Source organism: Lissotriton helveticus, chromosome 7, assembly GCF_964261635.1.
Source record: "Lissotriton helveticus chromosome 7, aLisHel1.1, whole genome shotgun sequence".
NCBI classification, from domain to species: Eukaryota; Metazoa; Chordata; class Amphibia; order Caudata; family Salamandridae; genus Lissotriton; species Lissotriton helveticus.
In genome coordinates this window covers 1590498626-1590511554 of record NC_136068.1, presented here as the reverse complement: position 1 = coordinate 1590511554, position 12929 = coordinate 1590498626, and the positions used below count along the sequence as shown (strand labels likewise).

At 42.6% G+C, this 12929-nt stretch overlaps 1 protein-coding gene across 5 annotated transcripts in view; it reads left to right on the top strand.

Annotated features, from left to right (window-relative positions):
* LOC144770552 (kinesin-like protein KIF18B) overlaps nt 1-12929 on the top strand; it is a 411545-nt gene that overhangs the window by 353895 nt on the left and 44721 nt on the right. The gene's annotated exons all lie outside the window — the stretch shown is intronic.

Below are 12929 nucleotides of genomic sequence, written 5' to 3'. Positions count from 1 at the left end.
ATTCACGACCCAGAAAGTAAGTTTTTAGTACCGGGGGGTAGATACACAGGGAGGAAGAAAAAGACACATAGGGCATTAGCCGACCTGGTACAGCACAACTCTTTAGCTGACCCTTGGAGGGAGCAACATTCTCATTTGGATAGTAGCACTTTCTTTTCGGCCCCTCACAAAACTTTGGTCAGATTGGATTATATTTTAGTTTCTAATTCGTTAATCACTGGTGTCCAAGTGGAAAACCATCCTAGGATTGTCTCAGATCACAGTCCCCTGGTGCTAACATTCAATATGCCTATGGCTGAGAGTAAAAATACACGGTGGACCTTTGAACGTATTCTTCTAAAAAATGGGTCTTATCAGAAACATTTGGAAGCCTGGATAAAGTTTTTTGGGGATATAAACAGAGGCTCAGCATCCCCAGGAGTGGTTTGGGACTGCTTCAAAGCTGGCATAAGAGGGGAGACGATGAGCTATGTATTGGCCAAACGAAAGAGGGAAAGAACTAGAATTGAAGAAATTCGACAAAGGTTGATTGCAGAGGAAGAAAAGTTAGTTACAGCGATAAGTCAGAATATCGCAGTGGAACCTTTCTTGCTTAAAATTGTAGCCCTCAAATGAGAGGCCATAGAAGGTTTCAGCAGGAAAGCAGCTGAGAACTATATGGTTAAAAAGCAGGATGCGTACGAACTGAGTGAGAGGATTGGTCATGTCTTGGCGGTGCGAACCAGGCAGCGCATTGCTGCAACCGATATAAAAGAGATCCTTGATCCACAGGGGGTCTCCGTTACAGATCCAGACTTGATAAGGGAAGTTTTATGATGATCTATATTCCTTGGGTGAAGTAACTAGCCAGAATGAGATAGACCGTTATCTCAGCGATATTCCTCCCCCCTGTTTGTCTCCTGAGGAAAAGGAGATGTTAGATGCCCCTCTCCGTTTGGAGGAGTTTACTTGGGCTTTGGGTAGCCTCCCCTCAGGGAAAGCAGCTGGGCCAGACCAAATTCCAATTGAATTCTATAAAGTGTTTCAAAATGTTCTATTGGTTGACATGTTTGAGATTATGGATCACACACAACGGGGTGGGATACCTCCTGGGGTGGGGCGGATAATATTGTCATTGCAAAAAAAGGGAAACCTACAACACTTCCCGGTTCATACAGACCTATTACTCTGATGAATTCAGACGTTAAAATCTATTCAAAGATGTTGGCAAAAAGACTAGGAGGGAGTATCTGGTAAGCACATCACAACACGGTTTTATACCTGGGAAGGGCACGACCCAGCATGTTAGAATGGTAATTACTATGTTCGATGCTGCCGAGGGCCTGGGCGACCCTATCGCGGCACTCTTTTTAGATGCCGAGAAGGCCTTTGATAGGGTCGCCTGGAAATGGAAATTCTTATGGGCAGTTTTGAGGTGGAGTGGTATTGGTGAAGGCTTTTTAAAAGCCATACAAGTCTTCTATAATAATCCTACTGCAAATATCAGAGTAAATAGGGGACACTCGGATGTAGTTAAAATTTTAAGGGGGACAAGGCAAGGGTGCCCGTCAACCCCACTACTCTTTGCATTATATCTGGAGCTATTTCTACGAAGATTAGAAAGAAATGAAGGGATTCCACCAATGAAATTGAATGGCTCCACAGTTAAATCTCTAGCCTACGCAGACGATGTGGCTATACTATCCCCAAACCCAGATATTGCTATTAGGGGGGTGGAAATGGAAGCCCAAAGATTTGGTCAAGTTTCAGGATATAGTCTAAACAAATCCAAGACGCAAATTGTCATAAATCATTTCACTAGGAGTTTTGATAGTAGGGTGGTTAACTCTGCAACATATCTGGGGATTATAATTTCCGCGAACTTGGACACTGTGGTTGAGATCAATATGGCTCCTATATTGGCTAACGTTAGAAAGGACTTGGAGAGGCTGAATAATCTGCATCTTTCTTTGGTGGGTTGTACTAATGTGTTAAAAATGTTGATTTTACCTAAGTTTCTTTATTTATTTCGATCAATTCCCCTCTTTTTTGAGGCTAAACGGTTTAATACGTTGGAAGGCACTTTAAATAGGTTTTTATGGGCTCATGGAAAAACTCGGAGGGCTTATAGATTTATGTCGTTACCAAGAGAAAGAGGGGGCTGGGGCGTGCCAGATTTCAGGCTGTACTATCTGGCGGCGGCATTGCAATATATGCAGGGATTGATCGGAGGGGGCGGTCAGCTACAGAAAATAACAAATATGTCCACAGAAATATATGCAGTAGTGTTAGGGCAGGAGGCAGAAAACTGTTTCTTATATCATACTGAGTTAGGTTATCTGAGAAGGAAACAATCAAAGACTGTAAGTGCGGCCCTTAAAATTTGGAATTTTTTTTGAAGAAGTTGGGCCTGGGCAGATATAATAGATATATCAAAGTTTATAATAATAAATCATTTCCCCCTGAAATTTTTTCTGATTCTGTAATGGCTGCTTGGGAGGTTAAAGGAATTAGACAGATAGGCGACTTAAGGAATCAGGAGGGAATAATGCAGTTTGAGGACCTTGTAAGTAAATATAGAATAGACAGAAGAGATTTTTTTAAGTTTCTACAAGTCAGGAGTTTTCTGGGTAATAAACAGGGGGGCCCAGCAGGGTATAATGGTAATGATTTTATGGAGAATATATCTAGTGGTGGCGAATCAACTATCAGGTCAGGGTATGCGTTTTTGGTGAGTGGTAAACCGGATGATATGGCTAAGCATAGCAGTAAATGGATAGGGAAAATAGGTGTGCATCCTGAAGCCTTTAAGGAGTCATTGTACCTGGGTTGCACTATTCTGTGTTCAGCTCCCCTACAATCCCAGCATTATAAGACCTTATATTCGCTTTACCATACACCAGCTAGAATTGCTAAATGGGGGGGTTCTGAGGGGACCACTTGCCCCAGGTGTAATTCCCCTGATGCAGACATTGTCCATATGTTTGCCACCTGTCCTCAGTTACACACTTTAATTAAAGACATTGAGGGTTTCCTGGATATGTCATTAGGGATACAGATAACTTTAACCCCCACTTGGATTCTGCTGGGAATCGGACCAGAAGGGAGTAATCTTGTGTAGGCCGATTTCTTGTTTTTGGCTATGGCAGTTTTTAGATTAATGATAGCAAGGGCTTGGCTGGACAAGACTCCCCCGTTGATACAAGTCTGGTTGGCGAATTTAATAGCGGCACATAACCTGGAGAAACCTATATATGCCAGGAAGGGAAGGGTCGGGAGAGCACGAGGAGGTAGAATTTGGGAGCCCGTAGCTCGCTGGAGGGATGGGATAGGGTAACTTGCTTATGATTGGGATTTAGTTTATCATTGGATTTTGGCTTATGATAGAGGGACCTATGATTTATGTAAAGCATCATGATATGGTTTCTATTTAATTCTGTTTTACTTTTTGGTTGTTTACTTTCTTATTGTAAATTGTTTATGCTTATTGCCTATGTTGTAATACTATAAGTACTACTTCACGTGTAATACTATAAGTGAAGTTAAAGTTAAAAGTGCCTGAAACTTTTAACTTTAACTTCACTTCACAGCACGCCCTTCTCACACAACCAGCTCCGCAGTCTTTCTGGCGTCGCAGCACACCAAAGAGGCACTCGGCCTCTTTGGTGGGGCCCGATGATGAAGCATGACACTGACTAGGTCGGTGTGTGAGGGCTTTCTTTCCCACCCAAAGTGGGTGTGTGAACCTTATTTGACTCCGTCTTTGTGGTTTTCAGAGATTGATCTGACCTCTCTGTTTTTGTTTATTTGTATCTAACTGGGGATTGTGAGAGTGTCCTTGATTTTCCCTACCTCTCCTATTGATGACCGCACTGCCGATCACCCCGGTGGGGGGGTGGCTGCCATTATCTCGAAACGTTTCCATCTTATCTCGTCATTTTCCCTTGCACTTCCTCAAGTAGAGAATCTGGTTATTAATCTGGGGACGGAAGTGGGGGCCTTTTCATTCGGCCTTTTATATCGTCCGCCCCGCCCCATGCCAGACTTCGCAGAGAAACTCTGCGAACAGCTGTCTGCCCTTTTGCCTTCACTACCTAGCTTTGCCCTATTTGGGGATTTTAATTATTGGTTTGAGGACACCAACGCTGGGGCACATGCCACAGCACTATCTGAGATTCTGACTAGTCTGAATTTGAGTCAGCAAGTCACCTCTCCGACGCACGCAAAAGGCCACATACTAGACCAGGTCTGGACCTCGAATATATCCCTTTCAACCCCTTCTACACTCCCATGCGTTTGGTCAGACCATTTCATAGTCGACCTGACCATCACACTCAGTGGGCGAATTAAGGCCCCACTAAGGGCAGGGGGCTCTGCACGCAATTGGAAGAACTACGATACCAAGGGTTTTATAACTACCCTGGCCTCTACCTGTCCGAGCACCCTCCCTTGTGAGGATATCAATAGGCTCGACTCTAACATCTGCAGCTGGTTGAAAGGGGCTAGTGACCTATTTGCCCCTGTAGTCAAATTCCCCTGTACCAGACATCCTAATGCCAACCGATGGTTCTCGGCCAACCTCAAGCAAATGAAACTTGAGGTACGCCAATGGGAACGTATCTGGAGACGGGATTATTCCTTGTCTTCCAGACAGTTGTTTGTTACTGCTCTGAGGGAATATAAATTGGCTATTTTATCAGCCAAATCGGAGCATATTTCCGACAGAATCCTCACTGCAACCAACAAATCTCGTGAGGTGTTCAGGATTATGAACGAACTGACCACGGACGATAGGACTCTTCCAGCTCAAACCCCCTCTAAAGAGACCTGTGATGCTCTCAACCTCTTTTTTTCTGAAAAAATCATTAAAATAAAAAATTCTATCATCTTTACTCCTCGGCCGTCACTATCTCTGGACACCCCCCCGGGCAATCTATCCTCTTTCACTTCAATTCCCATTCTGGATCCCCCCTCCCTGGCGAAGCTAGCCAATCGTGTAAAATCGGGCTCGCCGGAGGATCATTGTCCTCCCGCGGTACTGCGTGAGGTTTGCTTAAAATTGCCGGAGTGTGTACTTCCCTTTCTGAATGCCTCGCTCACTTCTGGCACAGTCCCTGGAACCTTCAAGGAGGCTATTCTCTTGCCTCTGCTGAAGAAGCCAGGGGCTGATGCGGCCGAACTCTCCAACTACCGCCCAATATCGTTGCTGCCCTACTTGTCAAAACTCATTGAGGCCCATGTCACCGGATGTGTCTCCACTTTCATCGAGAGCTCGGGCTTCCTTGAGCCCAATCAGGCCGGCTTCAGGCCGGCCCATTCCACGGAAGCAGTCATCCTGGCAGTCATGGATACCTTGAGAGAGAACGCAGATGCCAAGAGACCGCAGGCTCTGGTTCTCTTGGACTTGTCTGCCGCGTTCGACACGGTGGATCATGACATCCTTCTCCACCGTGTCGAACAAGCTGGCATCCGGGGCATGGCTCTCAAGTGGGTGGAGTCATTCCTGACGGGAAGATCTCAAGCCGTGCGCCTTGGCCCCTTCACTGCAACCAAATCCCCCATCACTTGCGGTGTTCCCCAGGGTTCTTCACTCTCCCCGCTATTGTTTAATCTTTATTTGCGTCCTTTAATTTCCTCCCTTCACAACTGGGACGTCAGCGTCTTCAATTACGCTGACGACTTGCAGCTCGTCTTTCCACTTGATTCTCTTCAGGCAACTAACAACTTCCACGCCGCTATGATCCATATCCATCAATGGATGAATGAGAATCAATTGAAACTCAATCCTGGAAAGACTGAGCTACTCCTTCCTGGCGCCAGTGCCGCTTTTTGGGGCCCGCAGTTTTGGCCTCCTGACTTGGGTTCCCCCCCCCCGACACCTCTCAAGTCCGTCAGGAGTCTGGGGGTGACAATCGATGCCGAACTGTCACTTAAGGCCCTAGTGGGTGCCATGATTTCTTCGTGTATGTTTCAACTCCGAAAAATCCGGAAGATCAGGCACCTACTCCCACACGCGGCCCTGTGTCAGGTCGTCTTGTCCCTTGTCATATCGCGCCTGGATTTTTCTAATTCCCTTTATCATGCACTCCCATGCTTCCTCTTACACCGTCTTCAGGTGGTCCAAAACCAGGCAGCCCGCCTCATATTCAAGATCCCTAAGTGGCAATCGGCAAGGCCCCTGCTTCACAGGCTCCATTGGTTGCCAGTGAAGGAGAGAGCGGCCTTCAAGATGGGCTGCCTGGCATTCAAATCCCTTCACTGTCCTTGCCATGCTTTTTTGAAATCCCGGATTACCTTGTACCAACCTGCCCGCTTCCTTCGTTCAGCTTCCCATCACTTGGTTGTCATCCCCAAATTTAAACTTCATAAATTTGGTGGCCGTCGTTTTGCTTTCCTTGCCCCCAGGCTCTGGAACTCCCTTCCTCTGACTATTAAATCTAGCAACTCCCTTTTTCAGTTCAGGAAACTCCTCAAGACTCTTCTGTTTACCCTTCCTGAATAAATTCTTTTCTGTTCATTCACATGTCTTTCCAGTTAGCGCCAAGAAACCTTCGGGTGTTAGTGCGCTCAATAAGCCTCAATTAACATAACATAACATTGATGTTGTGTAATTTAGAGTTTGAGCAACTACAGATAGTGGCGCCCACATTGAATTATGATGATAAGCCTATATCAGGCTCTTTTCCAATGGCAGTGGAGAGGGACAAGACTTTTAATCGTGCTGGTGACAACATTGGCATCCTAGGAGAGGCCAGTATATTTTGTATCGATAGTACCGCGCCTGAGGGATCCATTACTGGAAACACCTCATTGGAAGAAATAAGTATTAAATCTGTCCCTCTAGATGACAAACCCATACAAGATACATTGTTGGATGCACCCTCATCCAGATCCAAGGATAAATTATCCGTAAGATTAATATCATGGAACATAGCAGGGTTAGCTAGGAATCTTCGGGACCTAGTTTGGTGTACCTATATTGAGGATTGTGATATCATCCTCCTTCAGGAGACTTGGACTTTAGAAACTCCGCACAGGCTTGGGTATAAAACTTTTCATTGTGACGCAATTCCCTCTGTAAGAGGGAGAGCATCAGGGGGCCTGGTGATCTGGGTTAGAGTCAATTTAGAAATAGAAGTTACTCCACTGACAATTCCTTCCCCTGATTTACTGGGATTAAAGGTGGTGACAAAGGAAAAGGAAATTGTATACTTAATAAACATATATAATAGGCCACACCCGTCACATAAGGAATCTAAGGTAATAGAACTTCTAGACTCCCTTTTAGATACACTAGGACCAAATGCCCAAGTGGTAGTAGGAGGGGATTGTAATTGCAAATACGAACCAGTGTTGGGCCTTGATAACTTACTCGAAGAACAGGACATGGCAAACGATATCCCAAATTTGGATTCTACTGGGTCAGTTAAATGCACTGTAGCAGCAACTCAAATTCTACAGCTGACTGTAGGCCACGACTTAAGGGCATGTAATGGCCGCTTGCATTCGGACAGACCAGCAGCCCCGACATTTTGTAAAGGTAACTGTAAGTCACATATAGACTTCATATTGGTCTCTTTGAGTTTATGGTATTTACTCATTGATCTCAAAATAGACGTTAGGACAGAGAGTGACCATCTTCCACTCCAACTATGGCTAAACCATCAACCTTTTATATCTAAACGAGACGAAGAGGTTGCACTAAATAGTTATCTTGGGGAACCTCAGATATCTAATAATAGACGTGCACTAAGATGGCCCTATATCCTGGCTAAAGATGGGACAATGCAAGATATTTATAATACCTTTTCTGACACTATTGCATCTTGTAAGGAGCCCCTATTGGGCAGCCAGGGTGTTCTAGATCTACATTATAAATTGGTTGACGCTTTAATCCCCTTTCTGAGTAAAATTTGTAAAAGGGACAAGATCTCAAATGAAGGTCATCTAGAGTTGGTTAACCCTTGGTACAATAAAGAATGTCATCTAACAAAGTACCACCTGATCCAGGCTGTCAAAACCAAAAACTCCCAGTCTATAAAAGAAAGTAGGCATGCATATTATAAACTCTTGACCCAGGCGAAAAAAACATGGGACGATGCACTATGGGAAGATTTATTAACAGCTGCTAAATTAAGAGATCAGGGTACTTTTGGAGCTTAATATCAAAGGGCAACAGAAAGGGTAGATCATCTAAGGACCTTTATCTAGATGAAAAAACATGGTGTGACCATTTTACTAAACTCTATTCGTACGATGAAGAGGGGTCGCCCACACAAAATAAAGAGTAATCTAGAATTGAGTATTGTGCCAATACGATTCAGTATAGAGGAGACCATGCAGACACTACAGGCCATTAAAGCGGGTAAAGCTCCAGGACCGGATAAGATTCCTGGAGATCTATTAAAGCATGACGTGGAAGTATGGGGGCCTTACATTAATTTCTTATGTAATTCTATAGTGGCTGGAACACCAATTCCCGACAGTTGGAAAGGGGCAGAAATTGTAACAATTTTCAGAAAAGGGGATCGTTATGAGCCGGGCAATTATCGCCCAATTAGTTTAATCGATCTTTTACAGAAGGTTTTCGCCAGACATATTTTAAATAGACTCATAAATGGATGGAGGTTACACATATATTGTCTAAATACCAAGCAGAGTATAGATCAAAAATTAGTACGGTGGATCAAGTGTTCAGGTTCACATGCATCTGCTGGAAGTACATTAATATAAGAAAGGGCAGTTTGTACGTGGCATTTATAGACTTGAGGGCCGCCTTCGACCTCGTCCCACAGAATCTTCTGTGGGTCACATTAAGAGTTATGGGGGTCCCTGGCGAGCTACTTAAAGAATTTATTAGATTACACACAGGGAATTATGCTAAAGTAAGATGGGGGAAGGGTGGCGAACTTTCAAAGCCCATACCTGTGAGTCGTGGCATGCGTCAAGGCTGTGTGCTGGCGCCCACGCTCTTCTCATTAGATGTTCATGATCTACCTACTTATTTAAGGGACTGCGACCATGACTCCCCGAAGCTAGGAGATTAGGCGATTACGGCACTGCTTTTTGCCGACGATACAATCCTCATCTCACAGACTCCGAAGGGTCTTCAAAATCTGGTGAATTCATTTTATGGTTAGTGCGTAAAGAAGGGGTTGGAAATAAACTCATCTAAAACAAAATATATGTCCATAAACCCACAAAAGTCCTTTAGGAAGAATTTGGCCTTAAATAATCAAAAATTGGAATATGTGGGGAGTTTCAACTATCTAGGTATTATGTTGGATAGTAACCTTTCATGGAAAGGACATCTAGTAAAAAGTAGGTTATCTTTTAAACAAAATTCGATGCCCATCCTAAAAGTGCATGGAGCTAGTCATTCTAAAGCTATTACCCCGGCTCTTGAAGTATTTAAGGCAAAGGCCCAATCAGCGGCACTTTATGGTGCTGAGGTTTGGGGGCATTGCTGTAAACGCAACTTCGAACGGGAAGAAAACCATTTTATGCGTAGGTTACTTAAATTACCAACCAGAACTCCCCTAGTCCCAGTGTTTTTGGATTTGGATCTTAAATGGACAGATTACCAAGCAATCCTTAGGCCATTGCTGTATTGGGTAAGGTTATGGACAACCCTGGAATTGTGCAACTATAAAAGTGGATTGATAGAGATTATTCAGATTGATGAGTACAAGAAAATCGCTTGGTTAAAACATATTTCCCTTTGGTGTACCAGGTTAGGGCTGTCCCATTTTTGGGACGAACCCCAGAATAGGACACCGGTGTGTAAAAAGCTTTTAAAGTCTACTTACTGGTCCTATGTCAACGATGAACTATTTCATAGTTCATCTATTGGCACATTGACTCATAAATTCCTGATCATAAAGGATAACGCTGCATTCGAACCATTCATGGATGAGATAGGACCACCATTAGCAAAAACTTTATATTTGCAACTTAAATATGGGGTACTACAGACGAATGCTAATACATGCAGATGGGGAGGTAAAAATGATAATGGTCTCTGTACCCTCTGCTCATTAAAGGCAAAGGAAGACGATGTCCATTTATTGTTTTTTTGTTCGGCCTATAAGTTACCTAGGCACCGTTGGATTACATCCCTCTGCAAAAATATGGGCGTCAGGTCGTACAAAGAGGCAGAGTTTATCATTGAGTCTAACACCTCTCAACTGGTAGTTTTTTGCATAAGTAGGTTTTTATTTAATGTGTATCTCATCAGGAAACGGCTTGGATACAAACTGTGATGCAATATTGGAGCCCGTAGCCTTCTCCATTCAGCATTAGCCAACGTAGAATGCACTGAGTTCACCTTTTGTAAAAATGTGTGGTTTTAAAGGTTTTAAACTCCGGTTTTTAGTCTGGTTTTTTAATCATGGAAATAACCTTTTTATCTAAATTATTTAGATTTTAACGCAGTATTGTAAAATTACTTGTATTGGATCAATTGTTAATTTGCCCCATTCTATTAATTGTAACCTGTTCATGTGATCAATTGTTGGCATGGGGCCCTGTATATATTTGTCTGTAAATGTTTTCTTTTTGTTTTTGTACTTCCTGTTTTTATGGCTATATTAGCCGAAATAAAGTTGAATACCATAAATGGGCAAACTAGAAAGAGTATTATCTAAGAGACAAGATATAACTCATTCTTCAGGCTAACATTTAAAATGTACCTTCTCGGGCTACATTTGTTTACTCCTAATAAAAGGAATTTAGGCATTAATCCATAAGATTACCAAATTTCACATGAATTTTAGTTATCTGCATATGCAAACTTTTATTTTTAGCTACACTTGCTTCTATGAAACTCAAACTATTCAATATGGCGATGCTAGCCTGGACCATACTGTCAAGGTAATAGTTTTGGGGATGCCTCCACTGACGTCCACGCCACAGTCTGGCAGATTTCTAGAACAGGTATCCCTCTAGTCAAAGCTGTGATAATAACTTTTGCCCTAATGCAGATATGAATATTAAAAATGATTATATAATGGAAAATGGTTGCTCCAACTAAATTTGCAATTTGGTAAACCTGAAAGATTCCTTTAAGAGGCAAAATATAACATATTCCTCAGGACAACGTCTTAAATAGACCTTCTCAGTCTACGTGCCTTTACTTATAAACATGCATTTAGTCAAAAACCATTAACAGTTTACCATCATTCACATAGATTTAGGTGACCTGCATCTGCAAACTTTTATTTGCAGCTATGCTTGTTTCAGAGAATTGCAAAGTTTTCAATAATGCAACACTAGCTGTGCACGCAGCAGGTACACCTCCAACAGTTTGTTCTATGTTTTGCTGTCTCTTTAATCATTTTTGTCTGTTTTGTTTTTCGTAGAAAGTTTTCTGTCCCATACGTACAAAGACTTACATTGAGCAAGATCTGACTTAGGGGAGCTGAAAACCAGTTTATGTAGAGGATATTGCAGTCTTTGGCATAACTGTAAATCTCTGTTATTAGTCTGTCATATTTGGGCTGACGTCACAGCCTGACTTATTGTTCACGAACTGATGTTAGTCGGATATTTTTTTTAATTAAATGGACCGTTATTAAATAGACCATATCCAGTCTGAAGGTTATTCCAATATTCTTCAGTCAGCCAGTTTTTCATCTTTGTTAGCCATTATCAGAAGCCCATAGATTATTTGTAGTTGATACATGTTTTGTCCATTCGTAAAGTACTTCCTTAGGAGATTTTGGTAGTATTCCTGTATACATCAGTGACAAACAGTCTGTTTGCACCTCCCTATTGATACACATTGGCTTTTTAAAGTGTTATTCTAGGCAAAGTTCTGTTTCTCTAGCACGAGCTCCATTGACTCTTGTTCTTTATTTCCGAATTTGAGGTGTACCTATTTAGATTATTCACACACTTTTCTGCAAGTTGTGAGAAGCAAATAGAAAGTGGAAAGTCATACCATCAAAGTGAATAAACGCTCTGTTCTGTGTTGCCACATTGTCATTATCACCAGTAAAAGGAAATATGACCCAAGTGCTTCAATAAATTCTGTTGTTAATTAACTTTATCTGCTGTATAGGATCTATGGCCATCTGACAAATTAAAACGAAATGACTCAAGAATAATAGATTAGGGTGACAACAGATAGTGTGGGCAGCCCATTTGTGAAGGTTTTGCTTGATTCCATACATGTTTGGAAGGTTTTTCTTTGGAATGTCATAAGCGGCAGGGTCTCTGGCTTTTCACTGCCATATAGCTTACATTGTAAAGTGTTCAGTGCTGCACTATATTGCATGGCTCTGATAATGGCCGTACTTCAGTCTTTATGTTTTTTCTGTCACAGTCTGATGCCAAGGTCCTAGATAGATGTCCACCTAATGCAGGCTTCCCATTTTGATTATCATTATTCCAGTGGCCCGTTGTCTTCCTTTCTCTTGTTTGCCTTATACTGATGGGGGACTGATATACTGTTGTGATGTCACTGTATAGTCAAGGGAGTCATATCTATTTGATGCCCGATTCCTCAAGGAAAGTAGCAGTTCTTATGCTCATCCCATACCTCATTTCCTCCCTTCCCCTACCCCAGTTTCCATTCCGTAACCTTACGCAAGGAACGTATTGTCAGCCCTCGCACTGTGAACATTTTGATAAACAAAACAAAAGCGCTTTACAAAGATTTTAATAAAAGTACCAGTATAACTAATCAGAATTATCTATAAAACGGTCTCTCTTACCAGCGAAGGCACAGACTTTAAATGCAGATAATCCCAGTCTTAGAATAATGTTCAGCTACTTTCAGAATCTGAGTGAAGGACTTGTCACTACTGAATTTTGGGCAGTGGCTGGTCAATGTTTCTAAGGTATCGTACAATTTGGGGATTGGGGCACTGGATGGACCTAGTTTGGTGGGTGCATGACAGAGTGATTTCAGAAGACTCTGGGTAGGGGAGGGCTGGTGGTGGCAAGTG